An 18586-nucleotide genomic window follows, 5' to 3' on the forward strand; every position below is an offset into this window, starting at 1 on the left:
AGCATCCATATGACAGAGAACCCGGGCCGACATGGCTAGTCGTGAACCCAAAGCGGCACAGACCTATGGAGACAGGCATACGTGAATCACATCGAGCATGTCGGTCATCACCGTGTGAATCCGGGCTGTAGCACTGGGCTAACAGGACTCCGGGGAACCCGGGCTGTAGCAGGCTAGGCAGGACTCCGTAGGTCACCGCGTGACATTTCCCCGAAGGGACAGACATAGGAACAAAGTGAAACACATGCTGGCCAGTCAAGTGTCCTGAGCAGTAGAGCTGGGCTAGCAGAACTCTGGTGAACCAGGCTGTAGCGGACAACTATGGCTCGAGGAGCACTAGACTACATTTCCCCATAAGAAAGGCTACCAAGGATAAACAACTAGATTGTCGGATCCCACATCCATGACATAGCAAGGTAGGAAACACATACATGGCTCAATCAACTCCTACACATGCTAGTGGGTTTCATCTAGTTACTGTGGCAATGACAGGTCATGCAGAGGATAAGGGTTCAACTACCGTAGCACACAGCAGTTTGAATCGCGTTGTCTTAATGCAGTAAACAAGAGCAGAAGCGAGAACATGGGTTTGTATCGGAATGATCAATGGTTGCTTGCCTGATGTGGTGGTAGTAGGGTACTGCCCTTCAAACGGATACTCGGGGTTATCCTCGGAGGCAGAACCTACCACGAAAGACACACCAAACATAATCAACACATGACAATATGCAACAATATGATGCATGCTATGACATGGCAAAATTAATGTGTCTTGGCCTAATGCAAGCTAAAACAGAAAGGAATGAACTCATTTGAATCAAATATTCAAATGTTAGTTCATTTAACATAGCCTTATTAGTGCATTATCTTATTTTGCTTAAAAAGCAAGGTTATCTTGTTTTGTCATGCATGAAACCATTACAGATGGATAGATTGAATTTTTCTGATCATTTTTCATATATAAATTGTTTGATTTGGAGCTATGGTTGATTTTCTATGATTTTTTAGAAGTTTTGGCTATTTTCTGGAATTTCCTATTAAAGAATAAATCCAGAAAAGGATTTACTACGTCAGCATTGCGTCAGAGTGACGTCAGGGGTCAACGGGCCGGTCCAGGTCAAACCTGACCAGTGGGACCTGCATGTCAATAGTTAATTAACTAACTAATTTTTTATTAGTGCTAATCTAAGTTAATTAGCTGGGCGGTCCCACGTGTCAGAGACTCAGGGGAGGTCAACCTGGGCCCACACGGGGTCAAACAGGGGCAAACTCGCCGGCGTTTAGCGGCCGACGAGGCCAGACGCGGCGGAGGTTTTGCACTCCGGCAACCAAAAGGACGGCGGAGACCATCTACGTGATGCGGGGAGTGAGCCGCGTCGAGTGGTGGCAGTGGGTGGAGCTGGGGTGGCCGGAAATGTCACCGGCATCGACCTTGGCGGTCGCCAGGGCTCGGGTGAGGTCGGGGTCGTCGTTGTGACAGTTGTGGTGGCTCATGCAGGGCACATAAGTGCTCTACGCGGCGCGGGGAGGAGTCTGGGCATGATGGCCGGACCATTGGATGGTCGGAGACTCGTCGGCGGCGAGCACAGGCAGCGGTGTGTGCGGGCGAACTCGAGGCGGCGCGTACGGTGCACGAGAGCTAGAACGGAGAGGGGGAGAAGGGTCAGTAGCTCACTGCGGTTGTAGGGGAGCGAACGGCGAGCTCGGGGAAGAGCTGGAGCGAGCGGGGCGGCGAGTGGGATCTCCGGCGACCGAGGTTGAAGACAAGCTCGGTGCAGCGTCTCCGGGGCGAGTGAGCGCTCGGGGATGGGTCGAGGCGAAGCAGTGGACGAAGGCGGAACTTCTTGGCACGGCGAGGCAATGAGTGGACGTTGGTGGCTGTGGTGGTGCTTGTCGGCGGCGACGGCTGCGCTCGGCAGGGGATGGGGAGAGAGCCAGAGGGGGGAGAGGGGCACGGGGAGAGTGGGGAGAATGAGAGGGGGACGTTGGGGAGTGTGTGGCACTCGTAGAGGACGTCTGGGGCGTCGGCGGAAGCAGGAGGTGGCCGGCGTGTGGCTGCGGGCGCCGGCCACGCGCCTCTCGTCCTCCTGGCGAGAGGAGGAGGATGACTGGCAGTGGCCGGTGGGCTGGGCCGAGCTGGGCCAGGCCAGGGCGACAGGTAAGTTCCTTTCTCTCTCCTTTTTCTGCTATTTTATTTATTCTATTATTTCTGTAACTTCAGGGCTTTATTAAAAATGCCAGGGCATTTCCAAAAATCATAAAATTAATCATGGCTACTGCTTAGAATATATCCAACAGCAAACATTTTGGTTTATGATTATTTGAGCATTTTAATTATTTTATAGCATTTAAATGCCCAAATGCACATACTATAAGAATTAATCCAATGACCTTAAGATGTCCTAGACAAATGTGCACCATTTTTGTCAAAGGTTTTAACCCAAAACAAAAAGGGTGGGTCTTTTAGAAGGGCATTTCAGGTTCATTGAAAAAGTTTTTAGTAAACCCTAGTTGTTCCAGGGGGGTGCTGGGGGTTCTGTCATCCCCATTTCAAGTTTAAAATAAATTTAAACATGATGCACATGTTCAACCAATCCTAATGCATGACTAACACAGGGATGTGACAACTCACCCCCACTCAAAAGAATCTCGTCCCGAGATTTAGGATCCTCCGGGAAGAAGGTGGGGTACTCGAGTCGAAGATGATCCTCCCTTTCCCAAGTGGCTTCCTTTTTGGAATGGTGTGACCATTGAACCTTGAGGAACTTGATATTATGGCGTCAAGTGGTAAGCTCGGCTTGATCAAGGATACGAACGGGATATTCCCGATATGAGAGGTTATCTTGTAGGTCAAGCGTTTCATGGTCCACTCCACGAATAGGATCCGCGAAGCAACGCCTGAGTTGAGAAACGTGGAAGACATCATGAACTCTAGAAAGATGCGAAGGTAATTCCAATTGGTAGGCAACTTCTCCTCGTTTGGCAAGAATGCGAAAGGGTCCGATATAACGAGGATCCAATTTGCCTTTGATACCGAAACGATGGGTTCCCTTTAACGGAGTAACCCGAAGGTAAGCCTTCTTGCCGACTTCATAAGTCATGAGCTTATGTTTACGATCATATTGGCTCTTTTGACGAGATTGGGCTGTTTTCAATTTCTCACGAATAACGCGAACCTGCTCTTCTGCTTCCTGAATCATATCCGGGCCAAAGAGTTGTCTTTCCCCAATTTCTGACTAGTTAAGAGGCGTTCGACATTTTCGTCCATAGAGAACTTCGAAAGGAGCTTTGCCCAAGCTAGCTTGATAACTATTGTTATAGGCAAACTTCGCGAATGGAAGGCATTTCTCCCAACCCATTTCGAATGAGATGACAGAAGCTCGGAGCATATCTTCCAGAATTTGATTGACTGGCTCTACTTGACCACTTGATTGAGGATGGAAGGTGGTGCTAAAAGAGAGACGAGTTCCCATAGCATTTTGGAAACTTTCCCAAAATCGAGAGGTGAAGAGACTCCCACGGTCTGAGTTAATTTCCAACGGGACACCATGAAGAGACACTATTCGGGAGATGTATAAATCAGCTAGCTGGCTAGCGGTGATACTCTCACGAACAGGTAGGAAATGGGCTACTTTGGAAAGACGGTCGATCACGATGAAGATGGCATTATTCCCTCTCTTGGTCCTGGGAAACCCAGTAATGAAATCCATACTGATTTTATCCCATTTCCACTCACGAATAGCCAAAGGTTGAAGGGTGCCAGCAGGCTGTTGATGCTCTGCTTTACCACAACGACAAACGTCGCAATTAGCAATGTATTGAGCGATTTCTCTCTTCATCCTAGTCCACCAAAACCTCTGGCGTAGGTCTTGATACATTTTAGTACTACCGGGATGAATGGTGAGAGGGGATTCATGAACTTCCTTAAGAATCAACTGGCGTAGATGTTATTTCTTGGGAACCACCAAGCGGTTCTCGAAGAAGACAACACCTCGCTCATCCATGGAAAAACATCTAGCAACTCCGCTAGCGATGTTTTCCTTGATCCGGGATATGCCCTTATCATACCACTGGGCGGTTATGATCTGATCCATAAGGTTAGGCTTCGCCACCAGGGTGGATAGGAATCCTCGAGGAACAATGTGAAGATTAAGCTTACAAAATTCCTAATGGAGAAGTGGTTGACTTTGTTGTAACATCAGGTTGTTACAATAGGATTTACGACTTAGTGCATCAGCCATGACATTGGCTTTGCCCAGGGTGTAAGTTATTCCTAAGTCGTAATCCGAGATCAACTCGACCCAACGTCTTTGCCTGAGATTCAAATCCGGTTGGGTGAAGATATATTTCAAACTTTGGTGGTCGGTGAAGATCTCGTAACGATTACCGAGGAGGTAATGTCGCCAAGTTTTGAGTGCATGGACCACAGCTGCAAGCTCTAGATCATGTGTGGGATAATTTTCCTCATGTGGGTGTAATTGCCGTGAAGCATAGGCAATTACCTGACGATCTTGCATGAGTATGCAACCTAGTCCTTGTCGCGAGGCGTTGCAATAGATAATAAAGTCCTTGGAGAAATCTGGTGATACCAGTGCGGGAGCAGATGTCAGGCATCTTTTCAGTTCCTGAAAGCTGAACTCGCACTGTGGGGTCCACTCAAACTTTTTATCTTTCTTGAGGAGTTCAGTTAGAGGTTTAGCAACCTTGGAGAAATTCTCGACGAAGCGGCGGCAATAGCTCACTAAGCCAAGGAAGCTCCGAACTTGCTTGACCGTCTTAGGTGGAGTCCAATCAAGGACGGCTTGAACTTGCTTGGGATTGACAGCAATACCCTTACCAGAGATTACATGGCCTAGATAGGTCACTTCTAGCAACCAAAATTCACACTTGGAGAATTTGGCATAAAGGCGATGCTCTCGAAGTTTCGTCAATACCAGCCTTAGATGTTCGGCATGTTCCTCTTCATTCTTGGAGTAGATGAGTATATCATCGAGGTATACTACGACGAATTTATCCAAATACTCCATGAAGACCTAGTTCATTAACCGAGAGAAGGTGGCTGGGGCATTGGTTAAACCGAAGGACATAACGGTGTACTCGTATTGGCCATAACGAGTAACAAAGGCCGTTTTGGGAATGTCCCCGTTTCTGATTTTGATTTGATGGTAGCCCAACCTCAAATCCATCTTGGAAAAGACTGAGGATCCAGCGAGCTGATCATACAGATTGTTGATCCTGGGAAGCGGATACTTGTTCTTGATGGTGACCAAGTTGACAGGTCGGTAATCTACAACCATTCGATCCGTTCCATCCTTCTTCTTGACGAAGAGGACGGGGCAAGCCCAAGGAGAGGAACTAGGACGGATGAAACCCTTTTTCAAGGACTCATCGAGTTGGTTCTTAAGCTCGGCTAGTTCTAAGGGTGCCATCTTATAGGTTCTTCTAGAAATTGGAACGGTTCCTGGAACAAGGTCTATCACAAACTCGACATCCCTGTCAGGTGGAACACCTGGCAGTTCTTCTGGAAAGACATCCGGAAAGTCTCGAACTACCGGAACATCCTCAAGGTCTGGAAGGGGGTTGGCATTTAGGGAGTAAATCTGGTGCTTGGCCACTCGAGTTAAGACATTGACTGTCTTGCCCGATGGGTGAGTAAGTTGAACGGTTCTAGTGGCACAATCAATCTTAGCATAATGAGCTGACATCCAATCCATACCCAAGATGATGTTTATGTCCGAGGACTTGAGAGCTATTAAGGATGCAAGGAAGACAAGTCTATCGACAAGAATTTCGTTCCCATGGCTTACTCTAGAAGTTTGCCATCTAGAGCCAGGGGTTTGAATTTCCATGGTAGCGGGCATGTCACAGAATGTCGTGTTATGCAATCGAGCATAGTTCTCGGATATGAATGAATGAGATGCTCCAATATCGAAAAGAACAGATGCCGGATGGCAATTAACAAGGAGCGTACCAAGGACGACGTTAGGATCCTCATGAGCCTCCTCGGCTGAAACATAGTTGACATGGCCACGTGAAGTGGTGACCGGCTTGGCATAGAATGTCTTTCCCGCTGGCTTACCACGGCCAACGGACTTTCCAGACTGATTGGGGTTGTTGTTTTGGGGACACTCTCGACTATAGTGACCCGGCTCTCCACACTTGAAACATGTCACAACATTGGGGCGTGGAGCAGCATTAGCAGCGAGGCCACCATAGGGCTTGGGCGGTGCAAACTGCTGGTTGGGACGAGGCGCCTCAAAGGATGGCCTCGGAATGAACCTGGGTGGCAGTGCCGTGCTTGGAATCCACACCCGGCGCTTCTGAGATCCAGAGCCGGATGAAGAGACAAAATCATGGGAGTGCTTGCGTGTAGCATCATAGTCAGACTGGCCTGTCTCAGCACTGATGGCTTTATTGACCAACTTCTGAAAGGAGGTGCACTCATGCAGACGAAGATCACGGCGAAGCTCAGGGCTAAGTCCCTTGCGGAACCTTGCCTGCTTCTTGGCGTCGGTGGATACCTCTTCAGGAGCATATCGTGCCAGATTCCCAAATTCACGACTATATGCATCCACAGTCAGTCTTCCTTGGGTGAAATTGTAGAACTCTTCCCTCTTGCGATCTATGAGACCTTCCGGGATGTGATGCTCACGGAAAACCTCACTAAATTCAGCCCAAGTAGTGATCTGGCCGACCGGGCGCACAGCTTCAAAATTTTCCCACCAAAGGCTAGCAGGGCCTTCGAGGTGATAGGCAGCATAAGTAACCTTATCAGCTTCGGCTACGTTGGCAGAACGTAGCTTGTGGGTGATGCTGCAAAGCCAGTCATCCGCGTCGAGGGGCTCGATGGAATGATTAAACTTTGGTGGGTACAGCTTGATAAAGTCATTGATAGACACGAAGTCACTTCGGCCAGAGAAGGCAGGTGAGGCAGATTTTCACCCCTAGCTGCACTGGCTTCCCTCCTGCTCAGGGGCAGCAGGGTTGCTGCGGGTGTTGACCATCCTAGGAGAAAACAAGACAACGGTTTAGATAAGGATGGCACAAACTTAGCAAGGAAGTGCAGAATGTAATGGATAACATGGAATGCTAAGATGTTCATTGCACGACATGGTAATATAGAAACTGGCATATATATATATACCATTCGTCATACACACCGTACATAGTTTAGTATAAGCCCAGGCTAGAGTACAACTACGGTGAAAGACATTACATCTCATCGAAGGCATTCCAAGCTCCTATACATTATTTTCCTACACCTCCGGAGCGTGATACACACCAAGTCGTATCCCACGGTCACGCAGGACTGTGGAGAATACAACTACTACAATACTAGTGAAACTACTACTAGCTCAGACGGCTCCGTAGTAATCCTCATAGAAGTCGCCACCAAAACCTGGAAGTGGAACATGATCATCTGGGAATAGATGGTCCTGCGGAGCCTGCGGACCATAGGGACTCGGATGTGGCCTTGGTCCCACAGGTGGTGGCAGACGGGGACCACGAGGAGGGGTGATGCCTCCTACATCGCACCACTCCATACAATCTGGCAATCCAGACCGTACAGGGTACAGATCCCTCAGATCCATGTATCCTGCCTGTACCGCCGGTGCAAACCGAGTCAAAGTGGCCCAGTGATCAGCACGAGAGTTAAAAAGCTCCATACGCAAGGCCCGATTTTTGTGGTCCTTATCCTCGAGCATATCGACAGTGGTGCGGAGTAGTGACTCCTCATGTGTGGGGTCAGCATAGATAGCCTGGATATACCCTTGCGCTCCTGGAAGTGAAGCTGTCATATAACGGAAGTTCGTGTTCCAAAGCAGGCCAGTCCGGACTCACATGATGGTCATCATGGAATAGGCAGCATCCTGCACAGCCATCTCAACAGTAACCCCGAGTCCATAGGAACAGTGAATGGGCTCAGTGGCTCCAGGATAAGAGGGATATATCCTGACAGTACAGAGGTACTGGCTCTGGTTGAAGTCTCTGAACTGCTCATCGATAGTGTATTTGGGATACCAATGGTAACCCGTCTCGATCATTACCCGAACTAACATAGCAGTATGACCGGGCACATCGAGGCACCGGGTCAGGCGAACCACTTGTTTTTTAGCACGAGTGGCCATCTGAAAGCACAACCACAATGCAAAGACATTAGAATTTCTAGGGAAAATTGGACAGCATAACAGCTGTAAATGCTCAGAAAAAGATTTGAGACATCCACAACAGTTTGTAATACCACTCAACAACATCATATCAAGGTTCTGATTCAACTGGCAACTTACTAAAAGTAGTAGAAACTGTACTGAGGCTTGTAACAACAATCCTATAAGCTACTACAGATTAGTAACACGTGAACCTGATAGAAGAAGAGAGCCTAGTCCTTAACCCATGTTGAATGAGAAGAGAATGACTCAGATCAGAGGGCATAAGGTAAAGGAGTAAAAGAGCCTTACGTTCCCTCCCACAATCAATTCCCCTACATATAACTAAAGCATTTCTAGACTCGACATCGACCAGTTTGGCTCAACGAACCTACAGGCAGTCTGGCTCTGATGCCAACGCTATCAGGACCCCGATTCCAAGTCACATCGATCTAGCCGGTAACACCTCATATTACATTGCGGCCTCACACACGGTATTCCCACGGGTGTTGCCTTAACATTGCCCGGGACCGTTTGCGCCTTTTGGCTCATGTATATGATAGTGTCGCTAGCATCCATATGACAGAGAACCCGGGCCGACATGGCTAGTCGTGAACCCAAAGCGGCACAGGCCTATGGAGACAGGCATACGTGAATCACATCGAGCATGTCGGTCATCAGCGTGTGAATCCGGGCTATAGCACTGGGCTAACAGGACTCCAGGGAACCCGGGCTGTACCAGGCTAGGCAGGACTCCGGAAGTCACCCGGTGACATTTCCCCGAAGGGACAGACATAGGAACGAACTGAAACACATGCCGGCCAGTCAAGTGTCCTGAGCAGTAGTGCTGGGCTAGCAAAACTCCGATGAACCGGGCTGTAGCAGACTACTATGGCTCGAGGAGCACTAGACTACATTTCCCCATAAGAAAGGCTGCCAAGGATAAACAACTAGATTGTCGGATCCCACACATACCAAGCATTTCAATCATACACACAATATGCCTGATATGTGTAAATACAACATGGCATCACAACAAAACCCTACAACTCAAGTACTTTATTTAAAGGCTCCAGAGAGCCATACATACCATGTTCATACAGGTAGGGGTCACATGACCCGACACTCAAGTCATACAAGCATACAAGCACATGCGGAAGCAAATAGTCTAAGTACAGACACTAGAAAGCAGGAAGGCTTCTCGAAGCCTGTCTATCTACATAGGCCCCTCCATGGCCAGGATCACCACCTGGGTGGCAAGTCACTCATCGACGTCGAGATCTAGATAAAACCCATCGGAGGGGCGGTGTTGTTGTCTGAAAACAGTAATTAGGCAAACATGAGTACAAAGGTACTCAGCACGTCTTACATCAGAACCTACTATACATGCTCATTCTCAAGAAGGTGGTGGGGTTATTGTAGCAAGCCAGCTTTGACTCTTGGCTAAGCTATCCTATGAAACTCCATTAGTAAAATAGTTTTCGCACACGAGACCACTACTCACCAACACAACACTCCACCGGGGATCCTCCCTCGTCATCCTACGACAGGGCCATCCTCGGTACTCACGCTTATCTTGAGTCTTTTAGTAGTATCCATTAACTTGTCTATGAACTGTATAGCCAACCAAGTAGTCCTTTACCGCATACGCGGCTATTCGAATAGATGATGTTAACCCTGCAGGGGTGTACTTCTTCATACACGCTCTCACCACTTACAGCCGTTTACACGACATGTACTCGGCAACCTTCAAGCGGAAGCCCAACGAGGGTGTCGGACACGGCCTACCTAAACACTTAAGTCTCTAGTCCAGGTTTATCGCCTATCTAGGTTCCATCCGCAGGGAGTCCGGCCGAGGTTTCCACATACGGCCCCGAACGATGTGAACAGGGTCCCGAGATGCCAAACGAGCGTCCGGCATACCCGACCATGGTGTATCTACCACAACATAGCCCACCCCTAGGGTCAGTGCTACGCACGGCCGCCAACACATAACCTACAAACACCAGAAACTATTTGCAACTCCTGGACAGAGTACTAGGGTGATTAAGAAGCCGAGAGGGTCAATTAAGGATCCCAATGCATGGTAGTAGCTGATTCTTAAAATCACACATACAGATCTCAGTTCTTAGGGACGGCCTCAATGAAACAACCCACCATGTACTCCTACATGGCCTCTCATCGATACCTTTACAAAATCATGTTCAACATCTCCCTCACATTACCGACATAATCATTTCACTCTAGCCCATCACCCAGATGAACCAGACCTGACACAACTCTAAGCATAGCAGGCATAGCAAGGTAGGAAACACATACATGGCTCAATCAACTCCTACACATGCTAGTGGGTTTCATCTAGTTACTGTGGCAATGACAGGTCATGCAGAGGATAAGGGTTCAACTACCATAGCACACAGCAGTTTGAATCGCATTGTCTTAATGTAGTAAACAAGAGCAAAAGAGAGAACATGGGTTTGTATCGGAATGATCAATGGTTGCTTGCCTGATGTAGTGGTAGTAGGGTACTGCCCTTCAGACGGATACTGGGGGTTATCCTCGGAGGCAGAACCTACCACGAAAGACACACCGAACATAATCAACACATGACAATATGCAACAATATGATGCATGCTATGACATGGCAAAATGAATGCGTCTTGGCCTAATGCAAGCTAAAACAGAAAGGAATGAACTCATTTTAATCAAAGATTCAAATGTTAGTTCATTTAACATAGCCTTATTAGGGCATTATCTTATTTTGCTTAAACAGCAAGGTTATCTTGTTTTGTCATGCATTCAACCATTACATATGGATAGATTGAATTTTTCTGATCATTTTTCATATATAAATTGTTTGATTTGGAGCTATGGTTGATTTTCTATGATTTTTAGAAGTTTTGGCTATTTTATGGAATTTCCTATTAAAGAATAAATCCAGAAAAGGATTTACCGCGTCAGAGTGACGTCAGGGGTCAACGGGCCGGTCCAGGTCAAACCTGACCAGTGGGACCCGCGTGTCAGTAGTTAATTAACTAACTAATTTTTATTAGTGCTAATCTAAGTTAATTAGCTGGGTGGTCCCACGTGTCATAGACTCAGGGGAGGTCAACCTGGACCCACACAGGGTCAAACAGGGGCAAACTCACCGGTGTTTAGCCGCCGGCGAGGCCAGACGCGGCGGAGCAGTGCGGGTTTTGCACTCCGGTGACCAAAAGGACGGCGGAGACCATCTACGTGATGCGGGGAGTGAGCCGCGTCGAGTGGTGGCAGTGGGTGGAGCTGGGGTGGCCGGAAACGTCGCCGGCGTCGACCTTGGCGGTCGCCGAGGCTCGGGTGAGGTCGGGGTCGTCATTGTGACGGTCGTGGTGGCTCATGTGGGGCACGTACATGCTCTACGCGGTGCGGGGAGGAGTCTGAGCACGACGGCCGGACCATTGGATGGTCGGAGACTCGTCGGCGGCGAGCACAGGCGGCGGTGTGTGCGGGCGAACTCGAGGCGGCGCATACGGTGCACGAGAGCTAGAACGGAGAGGGGGAGAAGGGTCAGTAGCTCACTGCGGTTGCAGGCGAGCGAACGGCGAGCTCGGGGAAGAGCTGGAGCGAGTGGGGCGGCGAGGGGGATCTCCAGCGACCGAGGTTGAAGACGAGCTCGGTGCAACGTCTCCGGGGCGAGCGAGCGCTCGCGAATGGGTCGAGGCGAAGCAGTGGGCAACGGCGGGACTTCTTGGCACGGCGAGGCAACGAGTGGACGGCGGTGGCTGCGGTGGTGCTTGTCGGCGGCGACGGCTGCGCTCGGCAGGGGATGGGGAGAGAGCCAGAGGGGGGAGAGGGGCACGGGGAGAGTGGGGAGAATGAGAGGGGGATGTGGGGGAGTGTGTGGCACTCGTAAAGGACGTCCTGGGCGTCGGCGGAAGCAGGAGGTGGCCGGCGTGTGGCTGCGGGCGCCGGCCACGCGCCTCTCGTCCTCCTGGCGAGAGGAGGAGGATGACTGGCAGTGGCCAGTGGGCTGGGCCGAGCTGGGCCAGGCCAGGGCGACAGGTAAGTTCCTTTCTCTCTCCTTTTTCTGTTATTTTATTTATTCTATTATTTCTATAACTTCAGGGCTTTATTAAAATGCCAGGGCATTTCCAAAAATCATAAAATTAATCATGGCTACAGCTTAGAATATATCCAACAACAAACATTTTGGTTTATGATTATTTGAGCATTGAAATTATTTTATAGCATTTAAATGCCCAAATGCAAATACTATAAGAATTAATCCAATGACCTTAAGATGTCCTAGAAAAATGTGCACCATTTTTGTCAAAGGTTTTAACCCAAAACAAAAAGGGTGGGCTTTTTAGAAGGGGATTTCAGGTTCATTGAAAAAGTTTTTAGTAAACCCTAGTTGTTCCAGGGGGGTGCTGGGGGTTCTGTCATCCCCATTTCATGTTTAAAATCAATTTAAACATGATGCACATGTTCAACCAATCCTAATGCATGACTAACACAGGGATGTGACAAAAGGCGACAATGTTGATTTTTGTAAGGAAAACTGCCTGGTAGTTTTGCATACTGAGCTACATGAGTGTACTATCTCATATCATGCACATTACGGAATTGTAGTGCTTCTCTGGTTGCCCATTCATTCATTGTGTCAATGTTGCTTTCGTATTACCTTACCTGGCTGATGATAGATGTGCCATATTGTGTTAATTTGGTGTAGGCTGGTGTGGTCTGGTTGCCCAACGTTCGTTGTGTCAATGTTGCTTTCCTATTAACTGACCTGGACAATGATAGTAATGCTAGTGTGTTAATTTGGTGCAGGCTGCTGAAGATAACACTACAAAAAATACACTTCCATGATGCTACATGTTTGTCACAGTAGGTCGCGTTTTTTGTCATGCATGTACATCCATGACGATTTTATAACAGAATCAAGATAGTCATACCTGTGCTGTCGTAGAAGTGTTCCATGACATTACCAAAATTATCATCACGGAAGTGTCCATTTCCATGACGATAAATCGTGCATCACAGAAGTGCTTTCGTCAAGGGTGATCGACATGTGGCATCCACTGTAATGGAACGCCGTTAAGCTATCGGGTCCGGTTTTGGATCCGATAACCCGTTAACAGCCCGGACCAATGGGGATTTTCCATGTGTAAAATCATCATTGGCTGTAGGAAATACGTGTCAGCTTCGCGTTGGCACAGGTGTCACTCATCCAATGGGCGAGATGCGCCTATGATATGTTGACACGTGGACCGGCCCAAAAGTGGCCCATAAAGTTTAAATGGGTCGGCCCAACTAAAGGCCCGCAATATTTTGGGGGCCATAATGGTCCGGCCTAGCTAAAGGCACACGAGATTTTGTGGACCATAATGGGCTGGCCCAGCTAAAGGTCCAGAAGATTTTGCGGGCCATAATGGGTCGGTCCAGGTAATGGCCCACAAGATTTTTGTAGGCCATAATGGGCCGGCCCAGGTAATGGCCCACAAAATTTTTGCGGGCCATAATGGGCCGACCCACACTACTAGAAAAACGGCTATAGCTAATATGGACATTAATGGCGCACCATGTATATAGCAGTGGCGCACCAGACACAGGTACGCCATTATTGACATATTACTAATGGCGCACCTAATGTGTGGTGCGCCATTACTAGTTTTGAAAAAAAATTAAAAAAATTGTTAGCAGTGGCATACCAGGGGATAGTGCGCCATTACTAGTTGACATAGTAAAGGCGCACTTGTACAAAGTGCGCCATTACTATGTGTATGACTGGGTCAAACCTTCGTCAAACTTAGTAATGGCGCACTTTGCATAGGTGCGCCATTACTATGTCAAACTTAGTAATGGCGCACCTACACAAAGTGCGCCATTACTAACTTTGACCAAATGCACCCCTCCTCCCCCCCCGGACCGCCTTTTCAGTTTAAAAAAATAAAAGAAAATGATGAAAATGTCAAAAAAATAAAAGAAAATAAGTTTCCCACGTGATATGTGGTCTAGTTGTTGGGAAAATTTACAAATATGAATTTTGACTTTATTTGCAAAATCTTTCTGGAATTTAGTAAAATGGGCATAACTTTTGCATACGAACTCGGATTAAAAAGTTTTTAATATAAAAAATCATCTACTCGAAAAGTTCCCTTCTCGACCCACTTTTGGGTGTTTGACAGAGTGTATGAAGGGTGCATGAGTCCACACTAGTAGGTTAACATAAATACACGAAGAGCGAACAACTATGTTGAGATGAGAATGCAACCAAACACACCCACACGCTTTGTGCTACAATGATTGATCTCCACCTTCTGAGTTTGATCCAATGGTCATGTTGCGCCAAGACATGGACATGCCCATGCAGAGGATGCCTAAACACCACCGAAGTCCCTCTGCTTCTCGAGGCACACGACGTTGGTGATGCAGGGTGCAACGGCCCGCAGAGCCCGCTCCCGGTCGATGGGAGCCAACTCATCAAAGACGGAGTCCAATGGAACGAAAGGATTCCGGTGACGGAGCCCTGAGAGGATTCGTCCGGCAACGGCGACGGCAACCCGCAACCCCTCATTGTCCAGCTCCGCCCCCACCATCGCGCGGAGACGACTCAGCTCCTCAGAGATATAGGTGAAGAAGGAGACCAGGTCAGGAAGCCGCAGCTCATTGAAGTCGATGGCGTGGTCAAACGGGTTTAGCTCGATGGCCAGCATGGTCGCGCTGGCACGACAGTAGGCATCGCGCAGTCGCAACATGTGCGTGGCAACTTGTTCCACCAAGGGGCATTTGGTTTACAGGCTATCCACCATAGGGACAGGGATAGCCAATTTTTTAGGGGATATCACTTGTTTGTTTTACCACCAGGAGGGAAAACCAGATACTAGCGAATATTCCTTCAAAACATGCTTGACGAGAGTCGTGAGATTATGGCGGATGAGGGCAGCCACCCGCGCTCACGTGAAATGTTTTTCCACGGGCGCCCTCTGTCGCATGTCCGTGGCAATCAGTCTGGCGGCGCTCTCGGATGCCTCCTCCGCTAGCGCACCACCGCCCACGCCCGCACCCTGCTTGGCCGTCGCCCATGGCCCTGCTCCTCGAGACGAGGCGAGCCGCGGGTGGTCCAACCTTTCCAGGCAACTCCCCTCCCACTCTTGGCCATGGCCCCTACCTCATCCACAGCCATCTCTCGGCGTGTTGTGACCGTGGCTGGCGGGGAACGGGGAGCTCTGGCGGCTGGGAACGAGGATCACTTGAGATCTTCCAGCGGACACATGTGACGCGGATGGGGAGACCTCCGCTGGTGGGGAACAAGGAGATCTCCTGTGGTTTGGAATGTGGAGAGCTTGCCAATCTGTTATCTGTATGTATGCGGTAGTCTTTCAACTCTCTCGTTTTCTGTACAGGTAGCACATATGAACACTAGTGGTAACATTGAGGCGTTGATAAGGAGCAGAATATTTGGTAAATAGTGACCAGCTCATGGGAGATTTAATTGTATGGACAATCACGTGTATGATTGTACAAAGAAGAACATGTACACACGTATTTGATTGTGCAAAGAAGAACATGTATATGCGTATTTGATGTACAAGGAAGAGCATGTACTAATATTGCATTGTAGAACATAAAAAAATAACTAATGACTATCCATATCCACCTTTTATCCTTGCAACCAAACAATAAAAAGCGGTTATCCATCTAATCTAATCCTTCGCAACCAAACGACAAAAACTGGCTATCCCCAACCAGGTGGTTAAAGATATCCTCAGCCAAGCCAACCTTGCCCGTGAACCAAACGCCGCCCAAGTGGATGAGGTGATCCTGGACCTCGTCACGATCGGCCCACTCGCGCTCTAGCCTGCTCCCCTGACAGCCTATCGTATCTCCCACTTTCTGCAGCAACGCCGCCGACACCTCGAGCATCTTTGTGGTGGACGCCTGCCGCTTTTGAAGCTCCGTGTACTCCCGCACATAACGGAGGAGCATGGCATTCCTTTCCTCCTTGAGCTCATGGAGCTCCACGTCCTTGGCCCTGAGTTCCGCATCCTTGGCCTCGAGCTGCTGTGTTAGGCGCCTCACCTCAGACTCCATGATCTGCTATGCCGCCATGGCACCAGGTAGAGGCAATGGGGAGAGGAAGCAAAAAATTTAAAATCCTGTCGCGCCTACTCCCATCAATCAAAAAATTAAAAAAATTGTCGCGTCTGCCGCACCCAAAGACTAGAGCAACGCCATGGTGGATATTTAAATTTACCTATCGGCAAGGAGATAAAAAAGGGTGAAAAAACAAATGTGGCGGCGGCGTAGCTAATCGGTCGCACTAGCCCAACTAGTGTGCTTCACTGATGTACTCTGCGGGAAAGGTGGTCTTTCGTGATTTGACGACTCATTTACTTGCTTCGGCGCTACGACTGAGGACCCAGAAAACACGCGGTAGGGCGTTCCATGTCTCAGCAAGGAAGAATATATGTGTGCACCACGTGGGAGGACCCCGAAACCGCGCGGTAGGGTGTGCCACGTCTCGGCATGGAGGAAAAATGTGTGTGTAAAACTATACTGTATCAGACGTAGTAGTACCTATGGTTCGACCTCGGGACCCAACCAGTCGGTCGAAAACACCCCACTAGCCACACAGCTTCATCATGCTAACGTGGCACGGAGGATAGGTGTGGTTAGCTTCGTCTCGACCAGCCACAACATCTCTTGTTCTAGGCAATTCTTCTATTTTTCAAGCTTTTTTTAGTTATAATAACACTACGGCAAGCTAGCGCCGCTCTTCGTGTGTGCCCGTGCATCTAAAGGATAGATGATGGAGAGGAGAGAGAGATCGCAGACCTGGGACCCACCAGTAAGTGAGTCAACGGTCATGCACGTGTTGACGAGGCACTCCCTCTACTCTACTCAACGTAATACTGTATAAAATCAAGCTATGGGACAAAGCCAACAACCGTTGTTGTTTCAGGCTATCGACTTATGCTTTGTAGTCCAGGTTGCCAGTTCGACTCTCGTCTTTCAGATTTGATAGTTTTAGGTCCAAATTTGATCAATGACAAGTGGGCCCTGATGAAGCTATGTACCTAGGGTAGGGGCACGGACCTGTCCAAAGAGCCCTACCCAAGGACATCCCTAGAAGAAGTCACCTTTCAATCGACTTGAAGGTATCCCACTCGACAGGTTCAAGACACTTGACCAAGAAGCTATCACTCGACCATGAAGCCAACCACTCGACTGCCAGGAGACCTAAAGTCACTCCGCAGGCAAACGGTCGGCTATTAAGTAGTCTTTATGGTCATTATAGCATTTTATTAGGGGCGTTACCAGTAACGCCCAACCTTAAATGTACCTTAAACCCTGCATCACTGAGGGCAGGAGAGGGCCGGCGAACTCTATATAAGCCACCCCCCTCCTCAGTATGAAGGGTTCGCACCCCTGTTATTCATACACACATAATCCAATCGACCGCCTCCGGGCACCAAGACGTAGGGCTGTTACTTCCTCCGAGAAGGGCCTGAACTCGTAATCCTCGTGTGTTTACAACTTCCCAATAGCTGAGATCTAGCCTCTCCATACACACCCCCCTACATCACTGTCAGAGTTAGAACCACGACAGTTGGCGCCCACCGTGGGGTAGGAATCTTAGCGCCTGATTGGAGAAGTTGCGATTTTTTCCGATCCCTTTGATTATGGTTTCGTGCGGAGTTTTTGTGGAGGGCCGCGAGATCCGCCTTGGCGCGCTCACGTTCATCGCCGATGACTCCGCCTGGCTTTAGGAGGCACCACTCGACATCGACGCGCTCCCCGTCCGCGGTGCGACGCATTTCCGCGCATGTGTTCGTGGCGTCCTCCTGTGGCAGCCGTCGACCCAGTATCGGTCGGCCCCCGTATCGTCTCCCCGCTCTGTCTCCCACCGGCGCAAGCGCTCCGATCGGTCGAGACTTCAGAGGTGGGTGAGGCATGCCGTGGCTCGCCAGTCGGCCGCCCCACAAGTCGCGGCAATCGAGCCCGACGAATCCCTTTGCGGCCTGTTCGATCTGTCGACTGGCTCCGCGGAGACCGCATCCGAGTGCGACAGCAGCGACCCAGGGGCTGAGGTTCTGGCGGTCGATGGAACGCATAGTCCTCCCGGTTTCCCTCGCGCTGATGGACGCGCGGGTGGGGGCGACCCGTCGCATCCCCACGATGAGTACCTCCCCGAACCTCTCACGTCATTACAGCGAGAGGAGCTTCGCCACCGGAACATGGACGCACTCCACACTCCTATCGTCGGAGAGACCCCCGAGGCCCGGGCCTTGGAGGACACGCGCTTGGCTAACTTGGCCGAGCGCACTCGACTAGAGAATCTCCAGCGAGCACTCGACGAGCAAGTGCGTCAGCGGGCTCCCGAGTCTAGTCGACGTCAGTTCTTCCCGCCGACGCAGGTATACCGAACCCCAGTTCAGAATTTGGCCGCTGTC

The sequence above is a fragment of the Triticum dicoccoides genome, chromosome 1A (assembly GCF_002162155.2).
Source record: "Triticum dicoccoides isolate Atlit2015 ecotype Zavitan chromosome 1A, WEW_v2.0, whole genome shotgun sequence".
In the NCBI taxonomy this organism is placed as follows: domain Eukaryota; kingdom Viridiplantae; phylum Streptophyta; class Magnoliopsida; order Poales; family Poaceae; genus Triticum; species Triticum dicoccoides.